This window comes from Tiliqua scincoides, chromosome 5 (genome assembly GCF_035046505.1).
Source record: "Tiliqua scincoides isolate rTilSci1 chromosome 5, rTilSci1.hap2, whole genome shotgun sequence".
Taxonomy (NCBI): Eukaryota; Metazoa; Chordata; class Lepidosauria; order Squamata; family Scincidae; genus Tiliqua; species Tiliqua scincoides.
The window spans coordinates 37,995,096-38,008,561 of NC_089825.1; positions in this window are offsets into that span (position 1 = coordinate 37,995,096).

Here is a 13,466-nt window from a genome sequence, read left to right on the forward strand (position 1 = left end):
CTTTTTAGCTTGAAAAGAGACTGGGAGAAAGATAACTTTCAATAGGATTATATTTTTATTGCAAAAACACACAGGTATACATAATGCACATGGAAAATTGTTAAGTATATGTTTCTAGTACTTGTGTCTAGTGTACCTAGCTTATGGTGGTTGCATATGAGCAGTATTTGGTGCATCCAAGGAGATCAGGAAAAGGGAAATTTGTAGGGGAGGATTTTAGGGGTCCCTGGTCTGCATAACCCAGTTGCTAACTAAAGATAGGGAAAGAAGGAAGGAATAGATGGGGAAGAAGGGAAAGAGTTTCAGAAACGCAGGATAGTTACCTGTCTTGAGGAGCAGATGGATGGGGGGCGGAAGTCCTGGAAGGAGGACCTCTGCCTTGGAAGGGCAACCAGAGAGAGAGCTAGCATGTGCAAAGCTGTCTCTTAAAAGGGTTTTTGCTGGCCTGAATGACCCGGATGTGGCCTAGAGCTGTCCTGGATGCGCATGCTCACTACACACAGTGGGACACGTGGAGCCTGCAAGAAAAACAGGATGATAGGTATCAGCCATGACTGGCCTCCTGGGGAGGGACTCGACCAACCCCTGAAGGCAGTTTGTATATGGTACTTAAGAGTGGTTGAGTTACAACAATGAGACATATAAGCAACGATTTACAGTGATTGAGACAACAATCTACTCTTCCAGACTCCTTGACTGGGGGATGGGGATGTGGTCACCATGAGCTGATTGTCCTGTGTGTTGAGGTTTAATGGGTTTGCATAACAGTGATTGGATCAGGAGACCCTTTTGTATTGCTACAGTCTTTGTTGCTACAGTCTTTGTTGCTGTGTGCATGGAGAGGTAGAGGTTGTGTAAACTTGTGACTTTTACCAGGGTTTTGGAAATTGGACCTGTGAGAAGTTTGGCTTATAACCAGATATAAAATCACAACTTAAAAGGAAACGGGATTTTCACGTAACAGTTGGGCATGGTAACCTAGGAAACCACTGGCCTATGCCCATGACTGGGCCAACTCTTGAACCCTTAGTCCCAGTGACCATGCCCAATGCACCAACAGGAGGTGATGGGGGGCCCTGTGCAAAGCCAGCCTTTGCTCCTTCCACTTGCCAATGTTCTAGCTCAGCACTCTCCTCCCTTCTACAGTTCATCTTCCTTCTGTCTACCCCCTATTCCTTTTCCAATCCAGGGAGTGGAAGGAGAAAGGGGTAGTGGAAGCAAATAAGTGATGGATGCCCCCTACCAATCTGCTTCCTGAGGCGATGGTTTCAGTTGACCGCATAGATGGGCTGGCCCTGCCTACCTCATAGGATAAAAGGAGGGGGAAGAGTCCTGTATGCTGCCCTGAGCTCCTTGAAGGAAGGTATGTAAAATATGTTCCTGACTGCAACTTTCAGCAGCAATTAAAAAATAATAATCAAGGAAAGTTACATGGAATTCAGTGTGACAAGTAATTTGACCAAGTGATAAAAATGATACTTCTTTGTACTTCATGGGCTGTCTGTGTATCTTTTCCACTTTTTATCTTTAATTAGACAGGGAAGCTCATTTTAGATAACAGTACTGTTTTATTATCTGTTTTATAGCTGGCTTAGCCAACATTCAAGCAGTTAAGTAACTGGCCCGTATAATGTCATACAGTAATCGTAGCTGTGGGTTATAGTGATTTTATATTTGTGTTAATTGTTAATAAATGCCTGTTCTTTCTGCCTAGGGAATATATGTATTGTGTTTGTCTCTCTCTCCAATTGTTATAATGGTTATTAATGGGTACTTTCCTTTACCGATTTCCGTCGAAAGACTCTGGAAGCATGCTATATGTACATAATAGGTTAACAAGGAAATGGTATCCAATCCAGTGACTTTGACCTTTGGGGCTAATCTTAATCCCACTTTATTCTTTTAGTTTAATTTACTGTTCAGTTTCTGCTGGAAGCCAATTTAGGATGTCAGTCGAACTAACAAATACTATTTACACTGAAATTACTTTCCCTGTTGACATTATTATAACTGTTAGCTGCATGGAAAAAGGTGATCGGCAGTCAACTGAAAATACTCCAATAAAAAGCAAGCATGCTATCTTAAATGGCTTGTGGATCACAGCCTAACAGCTCCAAGACAATACAGTCAAGCTAAAAGCTGTGGCTTAAACCGATATATTGCCGTTGAAGTTCATGAAAATAAATTGGTATAAGGCCATTAAATCTTTCTTAACTTGCTCGTGGATTAGACTGGCAGTCTGAGCCTAAGGGTGCTTTCAAAGAGTTCCTACCATGCTAGCACTCAACCCAGTGAAATCAAATTAGCATCACGGTCCCATCTGGCATGCTGTATTCTGTCATGGCTTGATGTGAGCCCTCTGTGCAATATGTGTTCTCTGTCTGTTCTCCTTTGTGAACTGTGAGCAACAGTTGAGGGTTGGAAATACTATGACAGTGCTGACTCAGGTAACATTAGGTATGTTTTTTTCATTCATTTATAATGTGTTTTCAATGTGCACAAAGCTTTACATAGAGAGAACAGGCAGGTCCCTGCCCCAGGTGGCTTACAAGCTAGATCAGCCATTTTTAACCACTGTGCCATGGCACACTGGTGTGCCACAGATGGTCTGCAGGTGTGCTGCCACATCCTAACCCCCACTCCCAGCCCGGGAGTCTCAACGCAGGTCTCCTCGGATCCGTGCCCACTCAATAGCAGTGCAGATCAGAGGAGACACATCATGGCCGCCTGAGTGCTGCTTCCCAGCCCCATGGGATACAGCAGTAGCCATTTCAGCTTCACTGCAGCCCTGTGTAGCTCTGGATTGAGCTGCCAGTCCAAAACCATGTATAGTCTCCAGCTGTTCTTTCAGTTTTGCATAATAGGACAAAGCAATCCAGTTGCCTCACTCTGAACCTGCTCCGGGTAACTCGGGGATTTTTAATATTACCTAACTTTTTCCTGTTACAACATGGTATGCAACTTTCTATTTAGAAGGAAACAGGAAGATCTATTCTGAGTTTGCTTTCAACCGATTGAGAAAGAAGTGCAATCCTTCTTACGCATCTAGTTCCACAGGCACTGTTTTTGGACACTTAGGAATGTGGGGTGTGCTGGTTCCTTTGGGCAGCATCAATAGTTGAGGGTTTAGTGCTGCTATGTTAGAAAGCTAAGGATGCAGTCCTCTTTACACTCTCCTGGGAGCAAGCCCCATTGAACATAATGAGATGTACTTCTGAATAGACACACACAGGCTTGTGTTGTAAGATTCCTCCGGACCTAGAGGAATGGATGTTTGACCCAACTGAGCAGGTGGCCAAAATTAAGGAAAAAAATTCACAGTGTGGACACTCAAGCGTTTTGGGGAGAGGGTGTAGCTCACTCGTAGAGAACACAATTGGCAAGCAGATCCTCCCTGGTTCCATCTCCAGGTAGGGCAGGGAAAAAATTTTCTCTGAAACACTAGGAAGGTGTAAGCAGTCAGGGTCAACAATACCAAAGTAAATAGACAAATGAACTTGGGACCTATATTGCCAGATTCCCTTTCCAAACTTGGTCTAGAGAACATATGCCCACTTTAAGCTAATTAGTTTCCTTCTTCACTTGAAATAGCCCCAATTCTGTAGAAAGCACTGCTGGATATTGCCCCACCACCAGGGTAGCTTGCCTGTTCAACCTGCAGGGATCGTCCATCCTCCCCTCTCCTGCCAGCAGCTTCTCCAGCCGCCACACCAACACCTTGGTTATCAACAGGTCTTGGGCGTGGCAGCCACATATCAGACTCCAGCGTCTCCAGCAGTCCCCATTCCAGCAATCCTCAGTAGCCTGTTTGCCTGCCCACCCATGCGTCTGTCCATCCACCAGTCAGATAGTCTGTTGGTCAGTCAGCAGGTCCTGTAGTCCATCAGCAAGTTAGTTTAGTCGCTCAGTCCATTAATCAGTCAGCTAGTCCATCAGTCTCCTCCAAGCTCCTTCTTTTCTCTTGGTCTCTCCAACCTCTTTCCATCTACACCCATAACCTTTTCCTTCCTCAAGGTGCTGCTTTTATCCCTAAGAGCCTTGTTGCCTCCAAGTGTTTGCAGCTGTGCAGCACACTCACTGCAATCCTGGAGGCCCTGGTGTTAACCCCATACTTGCCTGCCAGAGAAAGGGGCCACACCACACCCTATCTCCTCAAGAGATCCTGCACATTTCCATTACAGACCCACTGAAAATGATTTCATTAATCTGGAAGTGATGTCATGGCCAGAAGTGACATCATCAATGTAGGCTTCAAACTTAAGCTGCAATCAGTCAAAGGTCCCATTACACAGAGCGCTGGGGCTGTTATTTTGCAGAGCTTGGAATTCAAACATTCCAGCTTGGAAATCAAAGCAGAATGCAGACTTGGATCTTCTCCAACCACACAGCCCTCCCCCTTATCAGCATTCCATCCTCCCACCTATTCAGGGTAAAGCACCATGCCTCTCTCTCACTGGAAGCCTGTCCTTCTCAGCAGCTCTTTACCCTGTATTTTCAGCTCTGCATTTTCAATGGCAGCTGAGTTAGGTGCTATGCAGCCCACTGAAATTGGCCCACCTTGTCCACTAGGTGGGTCTTGACTCACAGTTTGAGAAATGTAGCTATAAAACATTACCAGCAACAGTAGCAGTTGCTGACACAATGGGGCCAAAAAACACAGTTATACCAACATGATGTTCTGGGTAAGACTGAGGCCTGTGTATTGTCCCAGATCATGACATTGTGCTTGCACTGGTACAAAAAATGGTTTCTTCTCCTAAGAATTTATCTGCTGGCGTAAATGTTTATAAGTCAGTCAAAATCCTGATCACTCAAACACACTACTAATATGGGCTTTTTACTCGTTCTCTGAACCATTCTCATTTTCAGCCCCTTTGGGCGCAATCCTAGCTCCTTATGTCAGTGCTTTCCAGCACTGACATAAGGGAAATGCAGCTCTGAGGTAAGGGAACAATTACTCTGTAATTCCCTTACTTTGAGGAGGCCTCCGTGAATGCCACCCAACTGCAGGATGCAGCACATGTCCTATTGGTACCGCTATGCCAGTGCTGGAAAGCAATGACATAAGGGGTTAGGATTGCGCCCTTTAATTTGTTCCTTCTAAAATGCACCTGTGAACTTGAAAAACAGTGCTGGGATTTTCCAAATTTTAGAAAGAGACAAAAGAGCCAAAGGGGATTGCATACAGCCAAGAGGCTGCCTTTTCAAACCGGAAAGAAAGTACACAGAACAAAAGAATAACTTTCACCATTTGTTGGGGGCCACATGTAAAACCATCCACATCTGCATCTGTTTCCAAAATACATTTACATCACTAATTCATCTTAATAGTACAGTAGCTTTTGAAGCTGTTTGATTATCTGCCAACTATTTTGTCTGTTCTTATCTTTGTAGTCTAATGACTCACAGACTAATGAGGTCATTACTTCACAGTGCCTTAGGTATGGTTCTTCCTCGGTCAACCGCCAACTTTTATCAGACTTTATTAACTGTGGCTTACAAATGCTCCCTTGCAGAGATCTGATATTTTTTTTATTTTTTAACAATGCTCCAAATCAAATCATAAAACCGTCAACCATATTTTAAGCGAATGCTCCAAGCACTCATGCTTATGGTCTTTTCAGAGTATGTTCTGGTAAGATGTGCTATATATTTGACAGCACATTTGTTGTTTCCTTCCTCTATCAGAAACTAGTGGTGTGCACTTAGTAAACTGTTGTACAGAGTGTGCTGGGATCTAAATGAGCTTTAATATGTTAGTTTTTGCTGTAGCTTCCACCTCTTAACCTCTTCTCTCTAAATGTATTCTGTTTCACTCTATGGAGAAGTGTTAACTTCTGGTTTGTCACTTTTAAGGAATGCCAAAGGTTGCATACATTTGAAAAGCTGCTTTAAAGCCCTACACAGGGCTCTTGTCCTAATGCATGCCACTCAAAGTCCCCACCTGAGACCCACCTGCTACATTGCTAATAGCATTTGAATTGTGGAGTTTAGATACTATTCAAGTCATTCAATCACTCTGAAAAAGAAACCTTGCAAGTATGCTCCCGTCCAGCAAAACTAAAAAGACTTGCAGCCCAATCCTAAGGCCACCTCTGCATCCCACGTGGGCAGAGATGCAGCTCAAGTTTGCCTTTGTTCCCTTAACCTGTGTTGAGCCCCATCAGCCTCTGTGGGTTTACTTGGATCCACACCAGCAAAATTGCTGGCACAGAAGCCCAGTGTAGGGCTTTCAGGCCCAGGAGGGGGCAGATAGTATTACGTGAAAATCCCCTTTTTTCTTTTTAAGTTGTGATTTTATATCTGGTTATGTATTATGGACTAAAACCCATGCAGGCCAAACCTCAAAACACAGGACACACTTCCCCCAGCACACTTTTCCAAAAACCCTGGTAAAAGTCACAAGTTTACACAACGTCTACCTCTCCATGCACACAGCAACAAAGACTTTAGCAGCAAAGACTTTAGCAGCAAAGTCTAAAGAACAAATTGTTGTCTCAATCACTGTAAATCGTTGTTTAAATGTTTCCTACTGTTGTAGCTTAATCACTCTTAAGTACCATATACAAACTGCCTTCCCCCCTCCCAGGAGGTCAGCCATGGCTGATAGCTGACTTCCTAATCATCCTGTTTTTCTTGCATGCTCCACGTGTCCCACTGTGTGTAGTGAGCATGCACATCCAGGACAGCTCTAGGCCACATCCGGGTCATTCAGGTCAGCATCCAGGTCAGCAAAAACCCTTTTAAGAGAAGGCTGGCACATGTTAGCTCTCTCTCTGGCTGCCCTTCCAAGGCAGAGGTCCTCCATAGGACTCTTCCCCCCTCCCATACAACTGCTCCACAAGACAGGTAACTATATCTGTGTCTGGAACCTTCCCCCCCCCCTCTTTTCTCCCCTTCTTTCCCTATCTTTAGTTAGCAACTGGGTTATGCAGACCAGGGACCCCTAAAATCCTCCCCTACAAATTTCCCTTTTCCTGATCTCCTCAGATGCACCAAATACTGCTCACATGCAACCACCAGAAGCTAGGTACACTAGACACAAGTACTAGAAACATATACTTATCAATTTTCCATGTGCATTATGTATACCTGTGTGTTTTTGCAATAAAAATATAATCCTATTGAAAGTTATCTTTCTCCCAGTCTCTTTTCAAGCTAAAAAGGAATTTCTTTGCATTACGCTGTCTTGTTATCTAGCCTGTGATCCTGAGTTTCCAATAAGGGCAGTGTACTAATTCCCCTAAACAAAACAGCCCTTTTGGTAACAATAGGGCCACCATCCCTGTTACGTGAAAATCCCCTTTTCCCTTCCAAGTTGTGTTTTTATATCTGGTTATGTATTTTGGACTAAAATGCAGGCCTAAAACTTCTCTTACAGGCCACAAAAGGAGTCAAATCATAAGCTCACTCATTTCTCATGTTGTTGGCCACCTTCAGTCTGGAAAGACTCATTTTCTCTAGGGACACTGGAAATGTCTTTATTGTTTAAGTCAATCACTGAATATGCAAACACCTTAAGGGAAGAGGACCTTGGCAGCAAAGTCTAAATACCTAGCCTCCACCTATTGTTAACTAAATCACAACCATTAAGCTACATCTCCAAAGTCCAGTAGCAACAGGAAGCAAGCTACCCCCCCTCCCCCAGAATCAGGCTTTGCTGATAGCTGATTTCTGGACCCTTCCACCCTTTTTTACATACTCCACGTGTACCATTGTGTGTATACTGAGCATGTGCACAGCTCTGGGATACTTCCGGGTCATTCTAGGTCAGCCACATCCCTTTAAGAGAAAGCTCCGAGCACATGTGTCTCTCTCTCTCTCTGGCTGCCCTCCCACGGGAGTGGTCCTTCCTAGGACTCTTTCCCTTCCCTACTGCTCCCCGGGACAGGTAAATATATCTTGCGTCTAAAACTCTCTCCCTTCTTCCCTATCTATTCCTCCCTTCTTCCCCCATCTTTAGTTAGCAAACTGGGTTTAGCAGATTAAGGAACCCCTAAAATACTTCCCTACAACCTATCCGTTTCTGAATTCCTTTCGGATGCACCAAATACATAGCACATGCAACCACCATAAAAACTAGGTACATTTTTCAAGTACTAGAACCAAGAAATGTGTATTATGTTTACCTTTGTGTGTTTTGTAATAAAAATATAATCTTTGATTGAAAGTTATCTTTCTCCCAGTCTCCTCTTTAAGCTAAACAAGGGATTTCTTTGCTTTACGCTATCTTGCTATCCAGCCTGCGATCCTAAAAGTTTCCAAAAGGCTAATATACTAATTCCCCTAAACAAAACAGCCCTTTTTGGTAACATCCCCACCCACCTCAAGGGTCAATCCGTCTACCATCCATCTCTGCGCCACCCTCCCCTCACCCAATTTCACCCCCCGCCTTTCCCCACCCACCCCAGCAAACTGCTGTCAGTTCCCAGGGCATCTCCCTGGCAAAGAGGCACAGAGACCCAACACTGGCACCTGCCTCCTCCTGGCTCGTTATGGCACATTCACAATGGCCATTGCCAGGGCCGCATACCTGAGACCAGCGCTATGGCTCTGGAGGACTGAGCCATTAGGTACTGTCCATGAACTACATGCCCTTGGCGGCTTCCATCATACATGGACCTCCTCCAAACTAATGAATGTTTAATAGAGTACTGAGAAGCCAACTACCCTCTCTTTTGGGTTTAGTACCTATGTTTTGCACATTTTATTTCCTGTTCTGATGTGCTGGCTGGAAGCAGTAACAAATCAAGAAGCTATCATAAACATTCCAATAAAGCAGGAGATCAAAGTACTGTATCTGACTTCAGCTCTGTTATACGGGGAAAGTGTAAATAAATGTCACTTTTGAACCTATTGTGTATAAAATTCTGGTCAAAGTTACATGTATTTATCATCTGTGCCCTACACTGCAAATATCTTTCTGTCTATAGAGGAGGGGTACTATTATATATGCCTCCTCCTGAATGATACATATAAAACCACATGCTAACTAAAGAATACATTTTTTTCCTGCACTAGTCATTGCATTGCCATTTCTGTTTTAGCCCATACCATGTGATTGAGCCTCACCTTTGTGAGACCAGTTTAAGCCTCAAAATTATTACTCTGTAAAATTGGGGCAGCTTGGCAAACTCTCCATGCAAATTTAGTCCTTATTTATAAAGTGTCTTCTGGGATGTCACGTGGTTTACGGGGAGACTGTTCAATTAATAAAAGAGCTTTTCTCAGCATGTATTTCTGGTGCAGTGTCCATAAGCCAGAGATTCAAAGGCTAAAGGTTTATCAAACTCATTTCACTATACCACACTTGCCAAAACTAATATTTTCTCTCCTTTTTTTGCCACCACTTCAGTTTATTCTGAAAGCTGTGAATATGATAATTTACTCAGTCTTTGGTTATTGTTTGACATGCATTGAAATGGGAAATAAAAATGCTGGGGTTCACATCTCTTGTACATTGGCTAATTTTCTTCACTTGCATTTATCTCAGTGGTTCTTTGGGGCTAAATAATGGTTTGGTTCTCTCCACTGCCCCAACTGATGAAAAGTCCAGGAATAGCACTATAGAGTTTCATTTCCTTTGGCTGCTGGACCGTTGGAGGTTGATGGTGTCTTTGCAATGACTGCTTTGTTAACAAATGTACAACACATTAAAACAATAGACTCCTTCAGCAGGTGGTAAGATCACTTATCCTGAATCTGCAGCCCCCCCCCACCTACTGTTTGAGCCCCTGCAGCCCTCCCTGATTGCTTCCAGTCTAATTTACAGCTCTCTGGCTTTGGCGCTCTCCCTAGATTGCTACTTTCAAGACCTGTTCAGTTGTTCTAGAACTAGATATGCTGTACTGAGGTAATGGGGAACCAGAAGTGCACCAGCTAACTTCCCCCTTCCCCCATATTGATTCATCCTTAGCTCCCAGGACATTCCACGGTTCTAACTCATGCAGAGGAAGTGACTCTGGGTTAAGCACTGACCTCCACAGTCAAACACTGAAACCTGGAGAAAATGGGGCATGATGAAGTGCATTGGTGTGAAGACAGGGCTAGCTAGAATGTTCTTGCTTTGATGGAATCTAAGTTCTTCCTGTTTAGATGGAATCAACTACTAACTACTTCTAGTTAGATGGACTGCTGCTTAGATGGAATCAGCTACTAACTAGATGGACTAACTACTGGTAAGGAGGTCAACTGGCATGGCAAAATGTCCTTCTGAGGCCTGGAGCAGTGCCTGGACAAGTGGCTCCTCAGAAGTTGGCCACCCTGCTCTAAAATACAGTCACACCTAATAAAAGAGCCCAATCCACGTAGCCCACACTGTATCCAGCACTGCAGTGGTTCTCACACATTTAGCATTGGGACCCACTTTTAAGAAAAAGAATCTTGTCGGGACCCACCAGAAGTGATGTCAGGACCGGAAGTGAGATCATCGAGCAGGGAAATTTTTAACAATCCTAGGCGGCAATCCTACCTACACTTAACCCAGGATTAAGTCCTATTTACGATCATTGTTAAAAGCATATACATAGTATAGGTTAAAAGTTAAAAGTACAGATCTGTAACATTTCCCCACATGCTATGGTAGCATCAAGTCTAATATATTAAAAATAAAATTTTGAAATGAATGGGGACCCACCTGAAATTGGCTCGCAACCCACCTAGTGGGTCCCGACCCACAGTTTGAGAAACACTGCAACACTGAGAAGGAGCTGGGTGGAGGTCTCCTTGGAATAAGGAGACATTTGTCCTGTTACCCTGGGTAAAGCCCCAGCCTGTGCAATGGGGCTACTCGTATCTGTCAAATGGTATTGGGCTTTCTAGCCCAGGAATAGGATTCAGTGTGTGCCTGTGCCACTGATCCCACGCTTCTCCTGGACCTGATCCACCCCTCCCTTCCTCCAGCCCCTGCACAGCCCTGTAGTAGTTTACCTGCTTTATAGGATGCTCCATTTGGATCCAGCACCAGTGGGTTGGCGCAGGCCTTCTCGCCAGTGCTTCTTACTCAGGTGTTGCAATGTGCTTTACATTCACGACACCCAAGACTGGCGCAGCAGTCTCCGTGCCAGCATTACTTTCAGTTAGGATTGTGCCGAAAATATCAGACACTAGTTTATGTTGGCCTATCCATCACAATCCAGCATGGCACTCATTTTATCATTCCAATTATGTTTGATGAAAGCATTTTTAAAAGTTTAGTGCCAGTTTCTTGTGGGTCAGAGGGCTGATTTCCTCATAATTCATTCTGTAAATTAATTAATGTGAATGCAACTCCCATGTCATGAAGTCAAATCTCCCTCTAATGAAAGACAATGGCAGATTTCCCATTGACCTCAGTGGAAGCAGGTTTAGGTCCATAACTTTCATATATAATGCTTTAGTGACACAATCAGGAATGCTATAATCAGATATTCTTCCATTATGTATGGAGCATGACAAGTGGCTATACCGAGGAATAGCCATAATTAGTGGTTTTAATGGTGCGGATATATTTCTGCTAATTAATTCTGAATTCCTGTTCTCCAGAAGGAGGCCTGGGTACCTCCTTATGTATTATATAACTTTGGAGGTAGGTGAAATTGTATATTTCAATTCAAATACCTAGTTTTTGTTAATGTCGCCTTTTCTGATTCATCGCACTGCAGGAGTACAAATACGATGGAAGCAATTACGTCTCCTACTGAGAAGGGTTATTGATAGAACCCTCTTAGCTCTTTCTTGTGGTCCTATTTCCTATGTCGGTCAAATTCCTTGTACTGCAGATCGTTATTCCTCTGTGCTTGTTGACTGCACTTGAAAGACTTCCCAATCAAAACACAATTCCTTCTTTTCTCTGATACAGCTGTATTGATTATCCAAGAGGAAAAGCAAGGTGAAGCATGGAAAGATTGGTACAGTCTCCGCAGCACTGGAGAGATGTTCTACTAAGAATTTAGTTTTAATCCAGCACTTGTCACTGAATGCCTTCAGCGTTTTTATGTACTTTTTGCTGGTGCCTTGGGTAGCACCTGAAAACATTGGATATGAACACCTAAAGCTGCCTTTTATTAGCTCAGACCATGGGTCCATCAGGTTCAGTACTGTCTATTCTGAATGACAGTGGCTCTCCAAGGACTCCAACCAAAGCCATTTCCAGCCTTGCTGCCTGAGATTGTGTTATCTGGAGATGCTATGGATTGAAATGGGGGGCTCCTGCAAGCAAAGCAGGTGCTGTATCACTCTGCTAGGCCCTCTCTTATGAAGCTGCCTGCATCTGTTATCAGCCTATAGGTTCCTGTAGCCCAGCACTGGGTACTCTGACTGGCAGTAGCTTTCTAAATTCTTAAGCAGGGGCTTTTTCTGGCTTTCTAGATGTTGAGGATTGATAGTGTTGGCATCCTTGGGCAAAGCCTGGATGCCAGTGTTCTGGAAGGGCCCACTACTGTAATGCCTGCAGAGTGACCAGATTGTTTAAATCAGGGGCGGACAAATATTTTGGCAGGAGGGCCACATCATCTCTCTGACACTCTGGGATTTCCAGCACCTGATAAGTCTCCCAGGGCCCTACAAAGGTGAGGCTTACCAGATGACACTGTGCCTAAGACGCCTCAACCTGGAGCCAGTCCTGAGGTTGAACCTGGGACCTTCTGCATACAAAGCACATGCTGTACCACTGAGCTCCTAGGGAGTTTCCTGCTAAGGTTTTGGGTCTTCGTGTGTAAATTAGGGTTATTAACATCATACGTCCAGGGCCTATGAGAGGAATTTTATCAGGGGGTACAGAGTTTCTTTCGGGACCCTTCCCAAAGAGGGAGGGGTGAAACAGAGTGGTGGGGTGGCAATGGGGGTGAAACAGGCAGGGGAAAAGTGACAACAGCCAAAATAGTCTTTGGAGTCCAGGTCTACCAGTCTTCCCAATGCAGAGGTCAGGTCTACCTGCCTGCCTGGTGTTGGCAGCTAGATACAGTAAATGGAAAACCAAACATACCCCTAAGTCTCTCTAAATATTTCAAATACAGAAAATCATTGCAGGAGATTACTATCATTGTATTTAGGCTCACACTAGAATGAAAAGGGTCCTGTGTACATCAAAACCAACTTCTGCAGTAGTTCTACAGCTGTGTTGCTGAGCTCCTATACACTCCTTCATGGTTAGCAAATTCACAAACCAAAGAGCTACTGTAACAGGTCAGTTTCCTTCCAGATGTGACACTGTTAAGGAATGTATGCAATCCTGGACCTGTCATGTATGGCTTGTGGCAGTAGTTGTCACGATGTGCCCACGGTATTGCCCCCAGCATCCCGCATGGGCAGTGAGATTGGAGAATGTAAGATCCCAGGAAATTTATGGGCCCCCTCCTTTGGCTCCTGGACCCCCTTCCTGGCCCTGGGCCTGGGTACAAATTACCCCCTTTACCCCCCTCTCCTAGGCCCTGCATAAGTCACAGGATTGTTCTGTGGGTGCCTGCGCTAATGAATATAAAGAATGT